The sequence below is a fragment of the Culex pipiens genome, chromosome 3, assembly GCF_016801865.2.
Source record: "Culex pipiens pallens isolate TS chromosome 3, TS_CPP_V2, whole genome shotgun sequence".
In the NCBI taxonomy this organism is placed as follows: Eukaryota; Metazoa; Arthropoda; class Insecta; order Diptera; family Culicidae; genus Culex; species Culex pipiens.
In genome coordinates this window covers 28,020,937-28,042,179 of record NC_068939.1, presented here as the reverse complement: position 1 = coordinate 28,042,179, position 21,243 = coordinate 28,020,937, and the positions used below count along the sequence as shown (strand labels likewise).

The 21,243-nt window shown below is 39.0% G+C and overlaps 1 protein-coding gene across 6 annotated transcripts in view; it reads left to right on the top strand.

Annotated features, from left to right (window-relative positions):
* Nucleotides 1–21,243, top strand: part of LOC120425745 (talin-2) — a 105,549-nt gene that overhangs the window by 23,546 nt on the left and 60,760 nt on the right. For 3 of the 6 annotated variants that reach the window (XM_039590390.2, XM_039590400.2, XM_039590396.2), the window contains exon 2: nucleotides 7,812–8,087. The gene's annotated coding sequence lies outside the window, so the exon portion shown is untranslated. Of the gene's footprint in view, nucleotides 1–7,811; nucleotides 8,088–19,525; nucleotides 19,682–21,243 lie in introns of those variants that run through there. The other 3 variants (XM_039590372.2, XM_039590363.2, XM_052711036.1) reach the window with 2 other exon arrangements.

Here is a 21,243-nt window from a genome sequence, read left to right as displayed (position 1 = left end):
AGTCAGAGAGGAGTCAATTACATGTAAAAACAATGTGAATGACCAAAATTTGATTTAAATTGGTAATAATAATGATTTTATGAAAAAATGTGAAAGAGTGATGATTTTGGCAATTTTTTAATCAGTTTTCGAACTTTTTAACTTGTAAAATTCAAACTCCTACTGTACCACTTCTCAGCTGCCGAACAGATGACGTGTAAATCTGCCACAACTATATACTCGCTTGGCAAAGGTGTATTAGAGCAGGAAGTCATAATATTTTTGCGTGACTTTTTTCTCCGATTGCACACCCGGTGGGGAACCCGTCTCCGTAGTTTTGTCGTGTGGCGCGAGATCTATTTTTGGTATCCTTCGCGCGCTGCCAACGGAAATTGACGTCACTCGATCTTGCGAGAGTTTTTATGTTTTCGCTCTCCTTTCTCATTCCAGCTGCCACACGTATACTAACTAGGGTGACTCTGTTGACGATCGTCACAACGCGATGTTTATTTTACAGTGTTGGTCTGAAACAACATTGCGGGAAAATCGCTGAGCGGTGGCTTGTTTGGGTTTTTGGAGATTAGTGGGTATAACGTTACAAACGAGACTGTCAGTCAGCAGTCAAGTTTAACGGTAGCTAATCAACGTCACCCAGTTTGGAATCGGGTCACGATCTTTGAGATGTGTGACAAATTTGAGTATCGTGTTAGAATTATTTGGGTTTCGAGTAGTTAATCAAATTGATTATAACTGGCGTGGAGTTGCGTTCAAATACTGTTTTTAAACAATTTCGGCATCAGAATCGTTCCAATGAACCACCAAGAGTTCCATTTCCGCAATTCGCCAGATCATATCTGTCGAAACAGCAAATACTGCTTCCAGACCGACTTCAAGTCAACCGCGAGCACCACCAACAGTGCCAGCATTCCAGACTGTTCGCGCCGACATAATCGAAAGCATTTAGTGTACAAAGTGTACTTACTGTCGACACCTCGCTCACAAAGTGGCTTTGAGGGCCGCGCGCGGCATGTCGGTTTTTATCTTGCCGAGTTTATCTCGCGATGCCGCCCTGTTTTTCCGCGCGCTTTTCCCGCACACTTTGCTGAATGTGTTTATTGTTGTTTGCAGCGGTGCAACCCCCTTCTTTTTCCCCTTTGAGCTATGCATTGCGGATTGACTGGAAAAATCAGAACACATTGTAGCGGAATTTTTCCTGCCTTCTGCGCTTTTTCTGAAATTACCCAGCCAAAGTCATAACACAGATCGTAAAAGCGAATGTTCGAACTGTTGTTGTGCACAAAAAGTGTTTGCCATATTTTTGAGACAAGTGAAGTGCGAAGAGGGGTTGCACTTGTTGGCCGCCTCCTTTCAGAGCATATGCGAGGAATTATTTTTGGATTGCACTCCTTATGTGAGTGGAGTAATTAGATGTTGTTAGGAAACGATGTCCAGTGTAACGGAGACCATTACAATAAGAATAAAACCTTTTTTTTAATTAAATGAAATATCTGCAATTTTAATCACAATTTAATAAATTATTTCAATTATCGCAATGTCTCTCAAAAGTAGCTATTAAACAATTTGAAAAATAAAACAATTATTTTATATTTCTTATTACTATTTAAAACAGATTTTTTTTAACTTAAAATTTTTGAGGTGAAAAGAATGATGATGATGTCAACTATATGGAAAAAAACAAAGACGGGTTTTAAAATTGATCATTCATAAAATTTTCAATTCAACGCCAAACCCTCTACTACCCAACTTAAAAAAAAACTTGTTTTGTTTTATGTTTTTCTTCATTCATTTTGAGTTTTTCCATACGATCTTATCTTTTTAAGTTTTAGTTTTATATTTGTAATTATAAACCTATTTTACAAACTCCAATATTTTTTTCATAAATAATTTTAAATTTATTTTATCGGTTTGAGTAGTTTCCAAAGCTTTTTGAAGATAAAAGAAAATATTTGATTTTTTGGTATCGTTTTTTTTGGATCGAAGCCTGTCTAAAGGTGGGGTTGAGTCTTAAAGGGTTATAGTCATGATATAAACAACAATACTTCTAGTTTCTTTGAAATTTCAGTTTTTCTAAAAAATATATTTAATGCCCGTGTTTTGAGTGCATAATTGGCAAAGGGAGCGCGTGGTCGTAAAAAAAATCGGAGTGAAAAGTGATTTTTTTTGTGCCTTTTGTTTCGCATTTTTATCGTGAATTGTGTGATGCGAGGAGAAGATTACCCTCTGAAAGTGCAGCGTCATCAGTGGATAATTGGCAAAGGGAGCGCGTGGTCGTAAAAAAATATTCGGAGTGAAAAGTGATTTTTCTGATTTTCAAAGCCCTTCCTATATCATCGTTGATCGGAAGGCACGGCGTCGGTTGGATTGTGTTTTAAATTTTTGAATAAGGTTTTATTTTTTTGCGGTGAAAAAAAAAATTGCCGGTGATCGAAAGACGCACTGACATTTTGGATCGTCAAGTTAATAGTGAAGCAAAAAAACTGTGTGTGAGTGATTTTGTGTGGTAACCAGAAAGACCTCCCCATAGCATCGTTGCTCGGAAGGCTCGCCGACGGGTCTGTTATGAAAGTCCTCCCCATAGCGTCGTAGCTCGGGAGGCATCGAAAAGCCAATACCTTATCCTACTAACCCAAAAAATAATAATCACGTGATGCTTGAAGGAGATGCTGTGGATTCAACGGTCTCATGCGGTATCAACAAGTATATAGCGAAAAACTATGTGCTTGATGAGTCTGCAACTTCAACTATCGGACTAACATTCCTCCCTTTCGTTGAACTGCAGGCTTCTTGGGAGGCCGCCGGTATTGACTAATAAAGTAGGGATCTTCAGAGGTTAAACAGTGAACGGATAGTTGGCTCCCACTGATCATTTTTGATTCATTGTTTAACTTCAGCTGATCTGTCAATAACGGAGTAGCAGCTCATTGGCAGTCAACCATGCTCATGTTCATGCTCTGCTCAAAATATATTTAATGCCCGTGTTTTTGGAACATTTTTAAAGTTTGTGAAAGTAATTTTATTTTGGCTTTTAGTAAATTGTACAAGACACAAGTTTTTTTTTTAATTTTTGCGTATCTTTATAAAAAAAATATACAAATATTACAAAAAACGTCATCCAAAATATAAAAAAATGAGAAAAAATACCTCACAAAATCTAGGAGCTAAAAAAATTATTGATGAAAATTGAAATTGGAATGGAAAAAGTGACTACTTTATGAAATATTTCGTTTTCTTAGATTATTGATATTGCAATTTGTTTTGGTAGTAGCATAACTGTTATAATGTTTAATGCATTTGAGATAGTTTTTGCTTGTACAATTTGAAATTCACTTTACCGGTGAAAATTTGGGGTGACCATCAAGAAGGCTTTTTGGAAAATTAAAAGTATGAATTTAATACGACAAAATGTTGTTTAAACATAATTTATGAAAAAAATCTTGCAATTTATAGGTATTTTCATTACAATCAATTTATTAAAAAAAAATCTTTTTTTGAGAAACATTTAAGTTATGATTAATTCAACAAAAAAATATGGTTTTTAATCAAAAGTTTATAAATTTGTCACCAGATTTAGCTAAAGAAGTTTTATAAAATAATGTCATAGGGATAAAGAGAAAAAGCATGTATTTCCAATGGGCATCTGAAGTTGACATATTAGCACTTTGATGTTAGATTACAGCTTCTAAGAGCGTTTTCCAACGATATCAAAAGTTGTACAAAATAGTGTGTTTGTATTGTGAGAACTTTTGATTTGGACGAACTGAAACCTGCCAAACATACAGAAATTACGTCTTATAGATAACAATTTGATGAGGATAGAATTGTTTCAAACCTTTAATTAAATCAATTCCGTTTAGTTAGAGACGTCAAAAAATCATCCAATTAACGATTGCCAATTAAGTTATAAGGCATACTCCGCTTATCATGGCAGTACTACAAGAGAAATTGTATCGTATTAAATAAATAACCCAGCTCCGCAACAACAACAAAAAAAAGGTCAAACATTCAACTGAACGCTTCTAGAACAATCAAGCTAAACTACTCCGGCACACACTCCGGATCACTTTGCTCTGATTTTCCACGTGATTGCCAGATTAGCCCCATCAGAAAAGCTTCACCAACACACATACGTTCACACGCAAGAGCCAAACTTGGGCTGATCCTGAGAGCCTTGCTTCTGACATTGCCACCCCATCTGTACCCTCCCTTAGCTGCGCGAATAGAGCGGGAGATTCCAGGATGCCGTGGCAACTATCCGGCGTCCGTCTGGCTGGCGCCAGAAAATACAGCTTCCAACCCCGTCTCCCCCAAGATCCCCAACCCCCCTCACAGAAAGCTGGGATCTATTTTTCCAGCAGAGCTTTTAATGTGATTCCGTTATTTTATTTTTGCACTTTTTTTTTCCTTCTCTGGGTGCCACCCGGTTGGGCTCGCGTGCGAGTGAGTGGGTGCAACCCACTGCCGAGTGTTTTCTCTCCCTCCCACTGTGGAGGGAAAATTTATTTATTTCCCTCGGTCCTGGGGTCGTCTCCCTCCCCGAAAAGTGTCCCCATTTGTGCGATCCACGCTGGGGCTTGTTTTTATCGTTTACTTATCAAAATCAGATTTATTTATTTTTTCGTTCTCGAGTGCTCATTTTTGTTTCGTTCGCTGTGGATGCGCCCTCGCTGGTGGCGACACAATGCTTTCTGAATGTTTCGCCCAGCATAAAGCGAGAAACAACAACTATTTGCGTTTTGCGTCCAAGGATAATTTGCATAGAATGCATCAACAGCAGAATCATATGAGCGATGCCAAGGAGAGTGGACGGACATTGTTAAAAGGCACACCCACAGTGGCTGCTGGGACCAAGAAGTTGTGGGTGGCGGTTTGGTATGACCTCAAACAAAACGGTAGTGAACACACACGCATCAATCTACAATTTACTGGCACTGAGATGCTGTGTTGTTGATCCCCCGGAATAATGGCGAATGTTTGCATAATTGGTGAGATTGTGTTTTTTGCTGTTTTTGTTGGTTTGAACATGACTTGAATGATTTGAATGTCAATGATGGTAGATGGACTTATTGTGCTTTTCATAACTGCGTTTTACGTATCACATTTGTGGAAAATAATATTTCATGTTTAATGCATCACAATACACTTAGTGTCTTAAAATTTTGTGAAAGCTTTTAAAAAGGTTCAAATTAAAGACGCAGATATCCGGGTTATCTACGATCTTGTGAAAATATTTGTAACGGCTTCATAGATAGTTGTGGCACTGTAAAAATTTTCAAAACTACAAAAACCTTGCGTAAAACTGAAAAAATCACATTTTTGTCTAACGAGTTGTTTTCAACTTTACATTTTTGTTGATTCTGGCTCATGAGAATCATGAAATTCCAATTTCGAAGTTTCACATCACTTTTTGACGTTTCGAGAAAAACGTGTTTTTATGTTTGCCCTTCACGGCGTGTTTTCTAGAACAAACTTTTCAGGAAAAAATAGTCATCGCTACTTTCAAAAGTGTCTTATAGGAAATTTTCTCAGCTTTCGAATGCTTCTGAGAGCGAAATGTTTCATCGGGAAATTTCTGAGATATCTCTATTTTATGCTTTGTGATTTAAAATTCCTTTATTATTTATTGGAAACTTTATACTAACGGTTGATAAAACTTATCAAATGATGTGTTTCATGTGTCATTTACTGATCAAAATGTGCAAAATAAGACAAGAATCAACTTTGTAGAAGGTTGCAAACCGCTATACAATTTGAAAATTAAGTTTTGTCCGAGTTTTTGAATATATAGGATTTATTCAGAAATTTAAATCATAAAACAGTGTAAAAATATATTTTTTACAAGAATTCTTAGATTACTAAATATTTTTTGTGTACAAATATCACGTATCTGCTCTGATTTAGCTTGTTCAACCGAAACTTTGGCAGGTTTGTGATTGTTAATGGTATTTTTGAAAATTAAATTTATCAAATCCAAGATTTTCTAAAAAAAAATAAGAGTTCCCGTTCTTTTTGAAGATTCAAAATAAGTTCAACAAATGGATTTTTAGTTCGTCTAGAAGCGGAATGAGTCTTAGAGGGTTAACCCACTACAACTCAACCCCGCCTTTAGACGTGCTTCGATTTTTAAAATCGCCAAAAATCCAACTTTCAATCAATGTTTAATCTTTAAAAGCATTGGATAGAAGAACTCTTAAAATTTTAGAAAGTTTTAGGGTTGGAAGCTTTACTTGTTTTATGTGACTTTGCCAATGTTTTAAAAATGTCATTTTTTAGGGGTCAACTTTGGCTGTGTTTTTTACTATCATTTCCTATATTTCAAGTAAAAAGAAGTATGCAATAATTTTTCTTGTGTCCAGACTAGGCCTCTACGCATTTTTTTACAACTTAAATCAGGCCTGCCCAACCTTTTTGGCTCAATTTTCAAAATTTTTATCGTCAAAATAAAAATTGCCCATTATTCATAGTTTATTTGATGGAATCGGTTCTCAGATGACCAAAAAAACTGTATCTGTATCATGCTCGAATCATGAAATATTTCGACGAAACTTTCAGAAGGAATAAAAAGACCAGTGAGAATACCTAAGTGAGAATATATTTAGTAAATTTAACATGAATGTAATTCCTTGAACGCACCTACTCAAAACAGATTTCAATTATCCACTGGCCATTAAAACTGCACCCGAACCGTCGTCAACCCAAAGGACAGTTCCGCAAAATGTTGCCAGCAAAACCACTTTCAACCAAATCCTACCTCATCTGTCCCAGTGTGACGTGACGTCGCGACGCCCAATTTGGCAACGCGCCGCCGGTACGTCCTCGTCGGACTTTCATCTTTATTTATACGTATAATAGGTACGTTCCCGGTACCGTTGCACTTTGCTCGGTCTAACTAGTCTAACTGCCTGCCAGGAAAAATGTTTTCATTGCTGTTCTGAGAGACTACTCTGAGTCAGGTGAGCAGCACCTTAAAATGACCACCAGACGCCGTCTGCAATTAAGCCGCGTGATTAATCACCCTGCTGAAAGTAGGTCAATTTCTCGAGAAAAGCAACCGTGAGTCCCTTTGTTGATGCTTCAAATTAACACCAATAATTGACGACGAACCGGTTTGGGGCGAGTAATTGGTCGCGACCTTGGCGGGGTCCGGATGTGTAGGCGCTGACGTCAGATTTTTAAGCCAAACGGCAGTCAATCAACCCCCGAAGAGAGAGTGTGCGGAGTAGCCGATAGATCGTTTATGGTGGACGCCCCCGGGCTTAGACTTTTGCGGTAAGCCCTACGATATTTATTACGATGGTGATGTGACCCAGAATTGTCAACGCGGGGCCAACCATTTCGTAACATTGGACATACTGTGAAGTGTCGTGAAGGGGAGGGCCATTTAAGGGACCATTTGAGGGCGCAATGGCTTGTTGCTAATGACATTTGGATGATACTCGAGAGTAGCTTTAAATTTGGTTTCGAAGGAAACGCATGGTATTTTATAGAGTCAAGCATTTTTCTACTGTGAAAATTACCCATTAAAATTTGAGAATGAAAAAAATGCTTAAATTTAGATATCTTAACTATAAGGTATAAGGATTGTGAATGGTTCCTTATCCTTCTACCGCAAATATTTTTTTTTAAACACGTGACTCCTAAAAAAGCAATCAAATGTTGTATCAAAAGACAACTAAAGTAATACTTTTACATTTCAAAGCCTTTTCTCGTTTTATTTGAATAGATTTCCAATTGTAAATAAATGATTTTCTCACAAAAACTATTCTACCTCCATCATTTTAAACAATTTTCCTTCCTTTCTCTTTCCCTTACAGAAATACCTTGAAACCAAGCTGAATAACAACAAGATCCAGCGCGGGTGGAACAACTAGAAGAAAAAAACCAACCACCAACACCATCCAGCAACGAGACATATTTGGCGCCATATAAAATCCCGCACAGACACAAAACTCAAAGCCGCTTGAAGAAGCAACGAAACTTTTCCCAGGGAGCACATCAACGTAGAGACATCCTTTCTTTTTTCCGAAATAACTAAGAAGGACAACCGCGAGAAACAAGCAACCGACCGCAGACAAATTTATTAGACCAAGGTAAGTGAAATTTTCTTGACATATTACTGAGGTTCAAGTGGTGGAGCTTTCGCGGTGTGTTTCAATATAATTTTTTACTCATAATTAAAAATAAAATCTTTCAATTTTATCCGGAATCAGTTCAACTACTTATATCACGAACAAATAAGAAACAAGTGGGCAGCTTCAACGCCATGGTGACGACCCTCAAATATCGCCCATAAATCCAGCCACCCACCACCACGTGAGAAAAGCTAGTGTTTGATTTTTCCACCCACCGACCGTCCCATTGAACTGCTCTGAACTCTCTTCTGCTACACCATCTTATGGTGGTCCTCCTGGTGCCATGGTGAATGTGTTTTCCATGTTGCCCCTGGACCCCTCCTCGGAGCTTTCCCGTGGAGCAACCAAAGCTGCTGCTACTGGTTTGGCGCCAGCCCGTCGCGACACACAGCTTCCGAGTGGTTTTTCTTCCTTTTTCAGGAGCGCCGTGCGGGGGGACGCTACCGGAAGCTTCCGGAACGGTGATAACCTTCAGTTTGAAGGGTTTTTTTTTTGTAAATTTCTCAAATTATTTTTCGAGCTATCAATTTTTTTTCACTGGTGTGAAAAAATATCATGGACGAATTTTTGTAAAAGTAATGTTAGTTTAAATAAAAACTAAATATTTTTAAATAACCCCTCAAGCAACATTCAAAAATTACTAGAAGCATCAACCAGAAGCTTTCTAAAAACAACTTACTTTTTTTTCTTCCAAAATACTGTTAGTTACACCCAAAGCAGCGCAGCACTACTCATCCGAGAGGGAAATGCGCTCAGATTGGGAGTAAAAATTTACAGAGTTCGGGTTGAGAGCATAAAGTACGATACGTTCGAAAGCATTGTTCTCTTATATGTTTTCTTCATTTAGCTTATCAATGATTGCCACATTAAGAATCATTTTTTTTACTTTTTTAATCTTTCTTAGAATGTATAACATAAAGGATTTTCTTCAATATTACGCCCTTTTGAAATGTTCCAACATTTTTTTTTGTTTTAAGAGATCAGAAAATTTCACAAATGTTTCAGTTTTTAACATTGAAAATTGGACCATTATAAGCTGAGATATTAGAATTAGAAAATGGGGGGCTGTTAGGTGAGATTTTGAAAACATATTTTTTCTGTTTTTGTTTCTTTTATCTGATGGTCCAGATCTTCAATGTTTCTTGGATGAAATTTTAGGAAATTTTCTGAACCCTTCGAAAAAAATATTTTTGGAAATGGTTACTCCATGGCATTATTATTTAAAATCAAAAACTGCAATTTTTTAGCTAACGGTGCACTTTTTCAAAATTTCTGTAAAGTATTTTTTGATTGAAAATATGATTTTAAATTAAAAACTGTAATCAACAATTTTTTTATAGGAAGATTTTTTTTCTAAACCACCCAATTTAAAAAAAATCATTACTCGGCAGCAAAATGTTTTCTCTAAGGCTCAAAAGTTGTGGGATCCTGTCCCTAAGACATATTTTAAAATTTCAAAAACAAAAAAAAATAGAGATTTCGGGAAATGTAAAGTTTGTGAAGAAATTAATTTTTAATTCGACAAACATTTTTTTTTCTTGTACCTATTTTGCTGAATAGTCCTTATCAACCCTACAACATTGCCAGAGACACCAAATCGATCAAATTCCTTCAAAAGATACAGATTATCGAATGATTACCATTTTTGTATGGACAGCTGCCAAAATTGTATGGAGTCTTGTATGGTTGAACCAATGACACAAAATGGCTTCTTTGGTCATAGGGAAGGCCCCAAAAAAGTTTGAGCCAAATCGAGAAACACAAATGAAATCCATTTCCGGGATTCTGAGAGAACTGCTCATATTGAACTAGAACAACTGATCTTATTGTTGGCACCAAAACAGATGTTTTTGCTGTTAAACTTCACTTTAGTTGTACGGCATTTGAGGGTTAACAAACACCCTAGGACAGCCATAGGTCGGCATGCCCACACAGCAGCAGCAACTTCTGTGTACCGGAATTTGCGTGGTTACCTCGGAGAATGTCCGCGTGGTGGAGGGTTTACCGTGCCAAGCAGGAACAACTGCTGCAGCATCAGCACCGTAATGAATCGGATTTTTATAGTGTGTCGCTTGTTACTTGTTGGACCTGCGTGGGCGCTTGGATTATTTTTTTTCAAAATTCATCGAATTTGTGATTTAAAAACTACATTTCATAATATTTTTAGCTGGAACTTTGTTGACTACACACCAAAGTAAATTTCTACAGAACCTTGAACTGCAATCACAAAAAAAAACGAAAGAAAGCGTTATCTCACACAGGAACGCGAAATTGCTTTTTCCGCCCGGGACCCATTGTCGGCGGAAAAACCACGACACATTTCCGTCCTCGGTGCCATCAGGTAATTTTGGTCCACGTGGATTGTCCCTTTGAACTCTGTGTGCTTCTTGCGCTTACTGATGCTGCGTCATGGAAGGAAACTTGTGGGTGGGTTTGTTTTCCACCTCCACTGCTGGAGAGGGCCTTTGAACACCTCCCAGATAATCATTTCCTCAAATCTGCATTGTTTCACTTCCTATTTTGAGGAGAATATTCTTGTTAGTATGGTTGGGTTTTGCATACATGTGGGATATGGTGTTATCATGATGGGAACTGATAAAAACGATAAGGCTGGAAATTAGAATTCCAGCTGCTTGTTGGTTTACTGAGGTCATTTTTGGACAGTTTCTAACTGAAACTGAAAATCAAATTGGAAAAGCCTTACATACAGTTTTTTTTATTCCAGCAATTTTAATTTAATGATAAAGCAAATTTACAACAATTACTTTTCACCATTCCATATGAGCCAACTATGCAATTTTAGGGTAAAAACCACAAGAAAAACACACTCACACATGGCGTCGTCCTGTGACATGTGTCTGTGCAAACCCAAAATAGCCAGGGAAGCCAGGCTAGCAGCAGTGGTCAACCCCGGGGTGACAAGCTTTCGGTCGGTCGGTCAGCTTAGGCAAGGGTCGAGAGGTGGCCACCCAAAGCCAATGTGCTTTTTCTACTGTTCCATGGTAGCTGGCAAATCAACATGACAATAAAAATGAAAATTTCTCAAAAAAATATTGAAATAAAATAAATTACTTTTTAGTTTTACTAAAGAATTCTAATAAATATTGTAATAAATACTCTGACAGATGCTTCGGTAGCGTGTTGAGATAAAAGTTTCGATTGCTTGATAGAAAATTAAATTGCAAGCAGTTTTGCACCAGAAAATCGGAAATGGATTTTATTGAGTTGCTTTGGAGAATTTGAACGGTTCGCGTCGCGGTAAACAAGCCGGATTTTCGCTGCCGTTTCCGTCTTTGTTTCCCCCCCGATTGTGTGTGTATTTCGACCCGGGTGATTTCGGGATGTTTGACAGTTGCTTTGGAGAATTTGAACGGTTCGCGTCGCGGTAAACAAGCCGGATTTTCGCTGCCGTTTCCGTCTTTGTTTCCCCCCCGATTGTGTGTGTATTTCGACCCGGGTGATTTCGGGATGTTTGACAGTTGCTTTGGAGAATTTGAACGGTTCGCGTCGCGGTAAACAAGCCGGATTTTCGTTGCCGTTTCCGTCTTTGTTTCCCCCCCGATTGTGTGTGTATTTCGACCCGGGTGATTTCGGGATGTTTGACAGTTGCTTTGGAGAATTTGAACGGTTCGCGTCGCGGTAAACAAGCCGGATTTTCGTTGCCGTTTCCGTCTTTGTTTCCCCCCCGATTGTGTGTGTATTTCGACCCGGGTGATTTCGGGATGTTTGACAGTTGCTTTGGAGAATTTGAACGGTTCGCGTCGCGGTAAACAAGCCGGATTTTCGCTGCCGTTTCCGTCTTTGTTTCCCCCCCGATTGTGTGTGTATTTCGACCCGGGTGATTTCGGGATGTTTGACAGTTGCTATATGGAGAATTTGAACGGTTCGCGTCGCGGTAAACAAGCCGGATTTTCGCTGCCGTTTCCGTCTTTGTTTCCCCCCCGATTGTGTGTGTATTTCGACCCGGGTGATTTCGGGATGTTTGACAGTTGCTTTGGAGAATTTGAACGGTTCGCGTCGCGGTAAACAAGCCGGATTTTCGCTGCCGTTTCCGTCTTTGTTTCCCCCCCGATTGTGTGTGTATTTCGACCCGGGTGATTTCGGGATGTTTGACAGTTGCTTTGGAGAATTTGAACGGTTCGCGTCGCGGTAAACAAGCCGGATTTTCGTTGCCGTTTCCGTCTTTGTTTCCCCCCCGATTGTGTGTGTATTTCGACCCGGGTGATTTCGGGATGTTTGACAGTTGCTTTGGAGAATTTGAACGGTTCGCGTCGCGGTAAACAAGCCGGATTTTCGCTGCCGTTTCCGTCTTTGTTTCCCCCCCGATTGTGTGTGTATTTCGACCCGGGTGATTTCGGGATGTTTGACAGTTGCTTTGGAGAATTTGAACGGTTCGCGTCGCGGTAAACAAGCCGGATTTTCGTTGCCGTTTCCGTCTTTGTTTCCCCCCCGATTGTGTGTGTATTTCGACCCGGGTGATTTCGGGATGTTTGACAGTTGCTTTGGAGAATTTGAACGGTTCGCGTCGCGGTAAACAAGCCGGATTTTCGCTGCCGTTTCCGTCTTTGTTTCCCCCCCGATTGTGTGTGTATTTCGACCCGGGTGATTTCGGGATGTTTGACAGTTGCTTTGGAGAATTTGAACGGTTCGCGTCGCGGTAAACAAGCCGGATTTTCGTTGCCGTTTCCGTCTATGTTTCCCCCCCGATTGTGTGTGTATTTCGACCCGGGTGATTTCGGGATGTTTGACAGTTGCTTTGGAGAATTTGAACGGTTCGCGTCGCGGTAAACAAGCCGGATTTTCGTTGCCGTTTCCGTCTTTGTTTCCCCCCCGATTGTGTGTGTATTTCGACCCGGGTGATTTCGGGATGTTTGAAAGTTGCTTTGGAGAATTTGAACGGTTCGCGTCGCGGTAAACAAGCCGGATTTTCGCTGCCGTTTCCGTCTTTGTTTCCCCCCCGATTGTGTGTGTATTTCGACCCGGGTGATTTCGGGATGTTTGACAGTTGCTTTGGAGAATTTGAACGGTTCGCGTCGCGGTAAACAAGCCGGATTTTCGTTGCCGTTTCCGTCTTTGTTTCCCCCCCGATTGTGTGTGTATTTCGACCCGGGTGATTTCGGGATGTTTGACAGTTGCTTTGGAGAATTTGAACGGTTCGCGTCGCGGTAAACAAGCCGGATTTTCGTTGCCGTTTCCGTCTTTGTTTCCCCCCCGATTGTGTGTGTTTTTCGGTCCGAGCGGTTTCGCGTTTTCGCATTTTATTTGGTTTTATCTTTCCACAGCCGGCTGTCTAAGATTGAATCATTTATGCTAAACTCAACACCAAATAACCGGGAATAATCTCATCCGCATCCTTCGACTGTTTGCCTTGAGAATGCATAATACATCACATCATTAAACAAAATTTATTGATTATTGGGTCGCATCATCATCCTTTATGATGAATCCTGGCCATTACCGTTTCCCACTAACAAAATCCCAAGTAGAAGTAGTTTTCCGGCACACGTGGGGGTGTGGATATCGTATAGAACCCACCCTTTGTAGCAACCTGTGCTAACTAACATTCCCGTCCCAATCCCCCCGAGATCTACAAACTGACATGGCGGGCGCCGTTGGTGGCCAATGACTGTTACCTATTTGCTTCAGATCTAGTTTTAATGATCTTGATGTTTTATCTTTTCAACGCATTCATACATGCTGTTGATAAGGGAAACACCATTAGATAGTTTAAGCGTATGGTCAGTTGTATTGATAGGATATTACGGTCCTGTTCAGCAACGGAGAAGGACAACCATGGGTGGTCTCTCATGCTCATGCTCATGCTCAGAAAATCGGAAATGGATTTTATTGGAATTTTTTGATTTGGCTGAATGTTTATTGAGGGGTTTCCCTATGACCAAAGAAGCCATTTTGCATGATTGGAGTTTCTTAACAAGTCTTCATACAATTTTGGCAGCTATCCATACTGAAATGGAATGTAAATATTCGAAAATCTAAGGGGTTTTCTGTGTTTCTCGATGTGGTGTCCTCGTAAAATTTGTAGTTCGCAAAGACAAATCAGATAAAATACTCTTTTTTGTTTTACTTTTCAACGTCCAAAAAAAAAAAATTCCAAAAAACTTTTTTTTAGGAGAAAAATGAAGGCAACTTTTGTAAAGCATGTAAAGCAAAGAATAAAATGTACTCTACAACATTTTCAAAACAAATGTTTAATAGCGAAATAAAATATACGCCGTTTCTAAGTTTAGCCGTTTGAGAGATAATTTCAGGTGTAATAAAGTATATTTTTCATTATTTGAAAGTGTAAAATTGCGTCCATTTCGGAAAATATTGGTTTCAAGTGACTGAAAAGATTCTCTTCATTTTTTAATTTCGACTTTGAAAGTCGTAAAAAATAATTACAGAGATAATGCATTTTAAAACTGAACTCTGTGTCTGTTGAACCGATTTGCTATAAATAGAAATTTTTATGTATTTTCTTACTAACGATTTATTTAAAAAAAATCAGACATTACATTTTAAGAGGGCTATGAATTGATGGTAATATTTTTTAAGAGTTTATTTAAAAATATATTAAAAATGACCCAAATAAACAAAAGCAAAAAGTATAAACCCTTTACAAAATTTGCATACATCAGTTTACAATAAATTATTTTAGTTATTCAAGTTTTAATATTAAATTCCTCCTAAATTTTGGAAAACACTTTCACAAATAATTTGTATTGGCCTACTTTCATTCTGATTAAATTTTAAGAGATAAATTGATTTAGTTAGAGTCATAAAAGCAACATAAATTAATAATGGATTATGTAGAAATAAAATAAAAAAAGCAGTCGTTTTTAAAATACAAACTGTAGATGGTTTTATTGTATTGTATTGTCTGAAAATGTTTTACAATCGTTGCTGGAACTACTGTAAAAGAAGTCGTGATTCCTTTTTTTCTTTCAGGAAAATAATTTTAAAGTACAAACAAATTGAAAATTAAAGAATTAAGGTTTGTTGTCTTCAATTTCGAATAACATATGATTATTTCCACAATTTGTAAGCCAAATTAGTTATACAAGTATAATAAGGTTAAGGTTTCAAAAAAATTTAATAATCAAATAAAGGATTTTTTTTATATTTTTTTCACTTTTAACATGAAATTCAAGTTTTGCAAGACATCTTAGTCAAACTTGAGAGGTTGATTGATACCATTCAAAATTCATTTTCTCGATATTTTATCACCGCCATCTTGGATTTAAAAGTTTCAAATCATTTTTAAGCCTTTTTGGGTTAACACTTGAGCCCACCAATCCAAAAATAAAATGAAAAAAAATTGTGTTCAATCATCCGAAGATTCGAATACGCGAAATGATTTTTTTAGGTTTTCGGTCAATCAAGTCTGGACCGTCTGGACCGTTCTATTACCGTCATCTGGGGCGAATCGGAACTAGAGTCTGAATAGGGACAGCAGTGTTTAGAGCATTTAATGGTTTTAAATTTGGAAATGGATGTACACATGTTGTTGGTTTGAGTCTGTTCTAACAGAAACCAACCAGAAAATTCAAAATATTGTTCTCCTACATGGTGTTGGTGTAAAACTGTTGTCCCAATTCGCCCCATATGTCCAGGTTCACCCCAGTTGACGGTACCATTCTTTCAATCTAAAAAAAATACATTTTCTGTTCATGTTTGAAATGGCGTGTTTCAGCTCTGATTAAAATAAAAAAAAAAGTTATAATTCAAAGTCAAAGCAAAATTTACAACTTCGTCATTTCCGGTGGATTTTCCTTCTATTCGTAGACAGCCCACAATTTGGGGGGTGGCAGTCGAAACACAAAAATGCATTATCATATTTTGACAACGTGTACATAGTTATATGTGTAGAGTGAATCGTCTCCAAAAGCCGAAAAAGAAGACGACGAAAAAAAAGTGTAAGAAAACGCCTCATCGAAAGGGAACTTTGACATTATCGGTGGGCGTCGGGTTGGGCGGGGGTGAGGGGGGGGTTTGTTGGATTTTCTTTCCATTTGAGGAGGAAAAAATACAATACACAGCACACTCACACAACAATAGTGGTGGTCTGCGTGAGTGACTAATGGGATTTTCCGCGCCGGGTGTGTGTGTTGCGCCATTGGTGTTGGTGAGTGCTTTCACCCCAAAGCCTTCTTGATGGGCGAGAGGGAGGGTGATTAGGCGATGATAAATCGACTCATCCTGTAGGTTTGCCGTGGCGTTGGTGTTGGTATTGGTGGGGTGGTGTGTAACGCGCTGTGTGTTACAACGCCACGAGGGGTGAATGAGCGAGAGGCACAGTGGAAAATCGTCACTCTGGCAAAGGGTGACTTTGTTTTGCTAGTGTTGGTGCGTGATGCAGTTTTTCCATCGCGGTTGCTTAGATGGTGTTGGGTGACACCAATACCATTCCAATAGGGGACGACTAGGAGGGATGTTTTTTTGTGTTCCCAGTTCCTCGCAGGATTACTTTCTAAACCTCACTTGACACTCCAGCAGGATCAACCACAACCCGAGGGGTGGTGCGGTGTGATGGTGTTGGTGAGTCCCTCTCTTTCTCTCTCTCTCGGTGCCTTAGAAGTGCGCCTGTGTTGCGACGGGGGACACTCTATAGTAAATAGAGGAACCAGACCGTCCGAGCCGGAGCGCCAACGACGTGAGCCCTTCGCCAGCATCCCTAGACTGTCGTCATTCTAGGCCTAACCGTTGTCCCGAGAGGACAAGAGTTCTAAGTTCATCCCGCGGGGTTCGCACTCCCGGCCGAGTGTGTGTCCCGAAGGATTCCTGTTTCTACCGAAGAAGTGACAAAAGTGACCGACCTCGCGGGAAGGATTTGTTAGTTTGTTGAAGTTGTTGTTCACCACAAGTGCCCCCAAAAAAACTGTTTGTTAAAGTTTGCCATGTGTTACGCGATTTGTTGTTGCTGATATTTCCCCAAGTGTACTTAAACGGTTTCAATTGCGTTGCCAGTTCTGTTTGAAAAGTGAGTGATTTTCCTTTCCCAAAATGAAAAAGTCAAAAACCGCCCGCGAAAAACACAGGGAACTGACAAAGTTAAAACGATGTTCCAACAAATTAAGAGTCAACCATGTGGAAGTCGATTGTTCTCGTGATTTCATTTTCAGGTCCCAACCTCCTGCTGCTGTTTCTGCGTGCGGGGGTGGCCACTTTCTGTATCAATTTCACCGTTTTTTTTCGCTGGCTCGTTTGAAAGGGTTGCTTCGAGCTTTGAAGGGAAAACTTTTTTTTTATATTCTTTCCTTAAAAGCTCCCGGAGATAAATGGCAGTCTGGGGTCGAGGGCGCGAAAAAACTTTTTGGGTAGTTCCGCACCAGAGGGGGCACTTGAACTCTTTCGCAACTTAATCAGGAAGGGCTTTTCCTGATGAAATAAAAGCGGGGAACGCTTCACACGTGGCGGTTAGGGTGTTGCAAATTTAATTTTGAATTGAAGAATTTTTTTTTTGTTTTGAATAAAATAATTTTCTGGTAAATCTGCCTTTGTAAAGGATTCTTTCTAAAGAATATTAAGATAGTTTATCATTAAACTTATTGTTTAATTGAGTATCTTCAATTTTCAAAAAAAAATATTGGGTTAGATCCAGTTTTGCCACAAATAAATGTTAAATAAACAAAAAAAAATTTTCCCTTTCATAAAAAAGTGTCACCCTAGATCAAACACCGAAAGAATCCGCACGTTCAAAATGCTTCCACTGTAGTTCGAGTGTGTGGGTGGGAAAACTCTTCAAAACTAATTTACAAAATTTAATAAAACTTTTGCTCGGTTGGCTTTCCCCGGCCCACACACACGTTTTCTGCGGGGGGAAAAGTCACTGTCGGTGGTGAAGAGGAAAAATCAACGCCAGCCAGTCAGAAACTGCTATTGTTTTCCGATTTTCCACCCTTCTGCACCCACCCATCATACTGTGGAGCAGATTTTGTAGCGGCCACACTGAAAAGTTTTCCTTGAGCCTGGTTTTCCTGGCTAATTTAGTCATTCTGATGCTAATTAAAATTCGTTTTCCCGAAAAAAAAAAACTTCGTACTGCAAACTAAAAATCAAACAGAAATTAGCACCATTTTGGTGGCACATTTTCCCACGGTGTCAACTTTTATTGGGGTGGTGTGTGTGGGAGTGAAAAGTGCCAAAGTTCGCCCCACCACAAAGAAAAAGGATGGTTTGGTTTGGCGCGCGCGATTTTGACAGTTTTTGCCAGCCAGAGCAAAATCAGTCAACGAGCCACCACAGACAGCGTTCCGGCCGGGTTGCCAGGGGTTGACTTTGGGTTTGAAATATGTTTAAACAAATGATTCTTGAGTTATTAGATTCCAAAACATATTTAAAAAATTGTTATAAAAATAAAAATTAAATATATAAAATCATTAAAACATTTTTTCAAAATATTTGCAATCTTTGAAAATGGAACGGATATAATCAAGATTTTTTCTGGAATTGCAGGCCAAATATTTTGTTTTGAGATTTTCCGATAAATGTAAAAATTATATATTCAAGCTCAAAACTGAGACAAATGTTATAATTACAAAACTATTTATAAACAACCTCAGTGATTGATGCCTTCCTTACAAATCAATAGCAGAAAGCTTTCTGTTTGTATTTGATTACGCCTGAATGCTTGCAAAAACTAATCTATGGAAGTTATTTGAATACAACCCGTAAAAAATTGTTTATTTTCATAACTATTGATAAACTAAAATAAACTTTACAATTTTTAATACCTGTGGGACTCGACACTGGAGCGAATGTAACAAATCCAGTCAAAATTCGTTCAGCCATAGCCAAGTTAATATTTTTTTTTATTTTTCGATAAATCATGTAAAATTGGTGAATTATCGATCTTCGGTTAAACGAGACTTCGGATATTCCAGAAACTGAAGATTAAAAAGTTTCAAATTGAATCCCCTTAACAATAACATAGTGTCGTGATATCAAACTTGATATCTATCAAAATACATCCTTTCAAAGCCATACACGGAGGGAAAAAAACTACCCTCTTCAACTTTAGAAGGGGGTTTGAAGGCACCACCATTCATCGTCTCAGTGAAACCGATTGGCAAGGCAAGTGCTGAGGTCAAATCACCCCCTCCCTCTCACACACACACACTTTCAAATAGCGCACTCTAAGAACTCATAAAATTAAACAACTTTCCACACAAGTTCCCTCTTTGTGGGCGGCTTTAGACTTTTCCGGAGTGATTTTTTCTTCTCTTTGCTCTATTTGCTCAAATAGAGCAAAATACTCGGAACAAGAAGCTTTGTGACTTCTTTGTGTCGCGCCTGGAAGGCTCACTTTTTTTGAAACTTTTCTTTTTAAAACAGAGCAAGTTTATTGACATTTATCGACGAGAAGAAGTGCCAATACTGCAGAGTGCCTTTAAGTTAATTTTAAGGAAAAGGGAAACCAGAAGCCGTAATACATAAGTAAACACGTAAACAAACGTAGAAATAAAGAGGAAGATTGACACAAATACGGCCGCGGGTTGCGATTTTCCGGACACGGAGGGAAACGCTACGGGACGCGATGGTGACTTTCGGTGGTAAGTAAGAGTTTGAGGAGGGTTGTTTATTTTGTTTAGATGCATTCCACTGAAGTGCATGATTTGATTTTCCAGCTCGGTGTGTTTATTGAGGAAAAGGAAATTGAGTTGAGGTTAAGTTCTTCCTTTTCCAATTCAAGCTATTTTTGTGATTTTTGGCAAAATTTAATTCAAGCACATTGTGCTCACCAATCGGAAAATCATTAAAGATTTCACCAACAATGCAAAGAATAACCCAAAAAAGCAAACTCCCTTGAAATCTTCCCAAAAGAGCCATAAATCGAAAACAGACATGACACTTCTTGGTCAGATATTTCGATATTCCGTCCCCCGCCCCGTAATCGTGTCATTATTTATGCTTTTCCGAAGCAGCAAACAACTTTGTCTTGGCGCCAACACCGCCACCCCGCCCCGAAAGTGTGTTGGCGTTTCGATGACACTTTATCACCCACACTCGACTCTACTGGGACAGTTCTGCCCGGATGACAAAAAGAGCAACCGGTGTGAAGAGTTATGTAACCGTTACGGTGCTGCCATCTTTCGCGTGTCAAGTGGTTGCTGCTTTTTGTGCGAATTGTATGAAATACGAAAGTTTGCCCTTCCGAGAGGAAAAAGACCTCAGTTTGAGAGTAGAAATGTAGAGTGAACAAACTGAGAGCATTCTACTCTCAGGTTCGGTCAAAAAAAAAAAAGTTATGCTGTCAAAAAAGAGAGAAAGAGTCGGGATTCGATCCCAAGACTTTTGTCTCAATTTCCAATACCTTTATAGTATCGACAATATCTGTTGCCTGATATATATTTTAATACTAATCTAAATGAGAATTTTCACCGAGTCACGCTGGAATTTCCTCCATAGTTTTGACCTCCTGCCGATTCCATCGTCTCCTCCCACGGCAGGAATCTCCAACCAGGACAAAATAGGCTCTCCCCACCAGTTTGCTCATCAACGTGCTATTTTTCACCATCTTAAGAATCTCCTTAATGCCAGACTGGAGCATCCCTGCCGGGAAAGTCCTGCTCAAAACACCGCTGCTCGCTGCTGCTGTGTCACATTGATTAAAACAAATTCAATTTTGAGCTGAACTTAATGGAAAAATAATCCTTTTAAAATCAATTTCTCCCCTCTTGGCGGCGGCTCCGCCCGGAAATGGAACCGTTCCATTGTCCTCAATTAGTGTGTGCATTTTTCGGCGGGGACATTCCGGTGTAATCCGGGCGCCGAAAATTAGACGCGAAAGAAAACAGCTTTCCCGCTGTGACGCTGGGTCGCGGAAATTAGAACGAGCAGTGGGGACGAGCTTTTTCGATTAAATAATTTCGGGTTTGGTTTGGTGGATTTGGCGCGGAGTGTAATTCGTTTCACGATACACAGTGAGATTTTAAAAGTTAAAAGAAACAAAAAACTATATCGACTTAAAAAATTCTATTTTGTAAAAAAAAAGAATTAAAAAATATTATTCAAACCAACTTAGTAACGGCTGCTTTCCTCATAAAATCAACTGCAAAAGCTTTCTGTTTGAATTTGAGCTTTCTGTTTGATTTTTTTTGCGAATGGAGTTCCC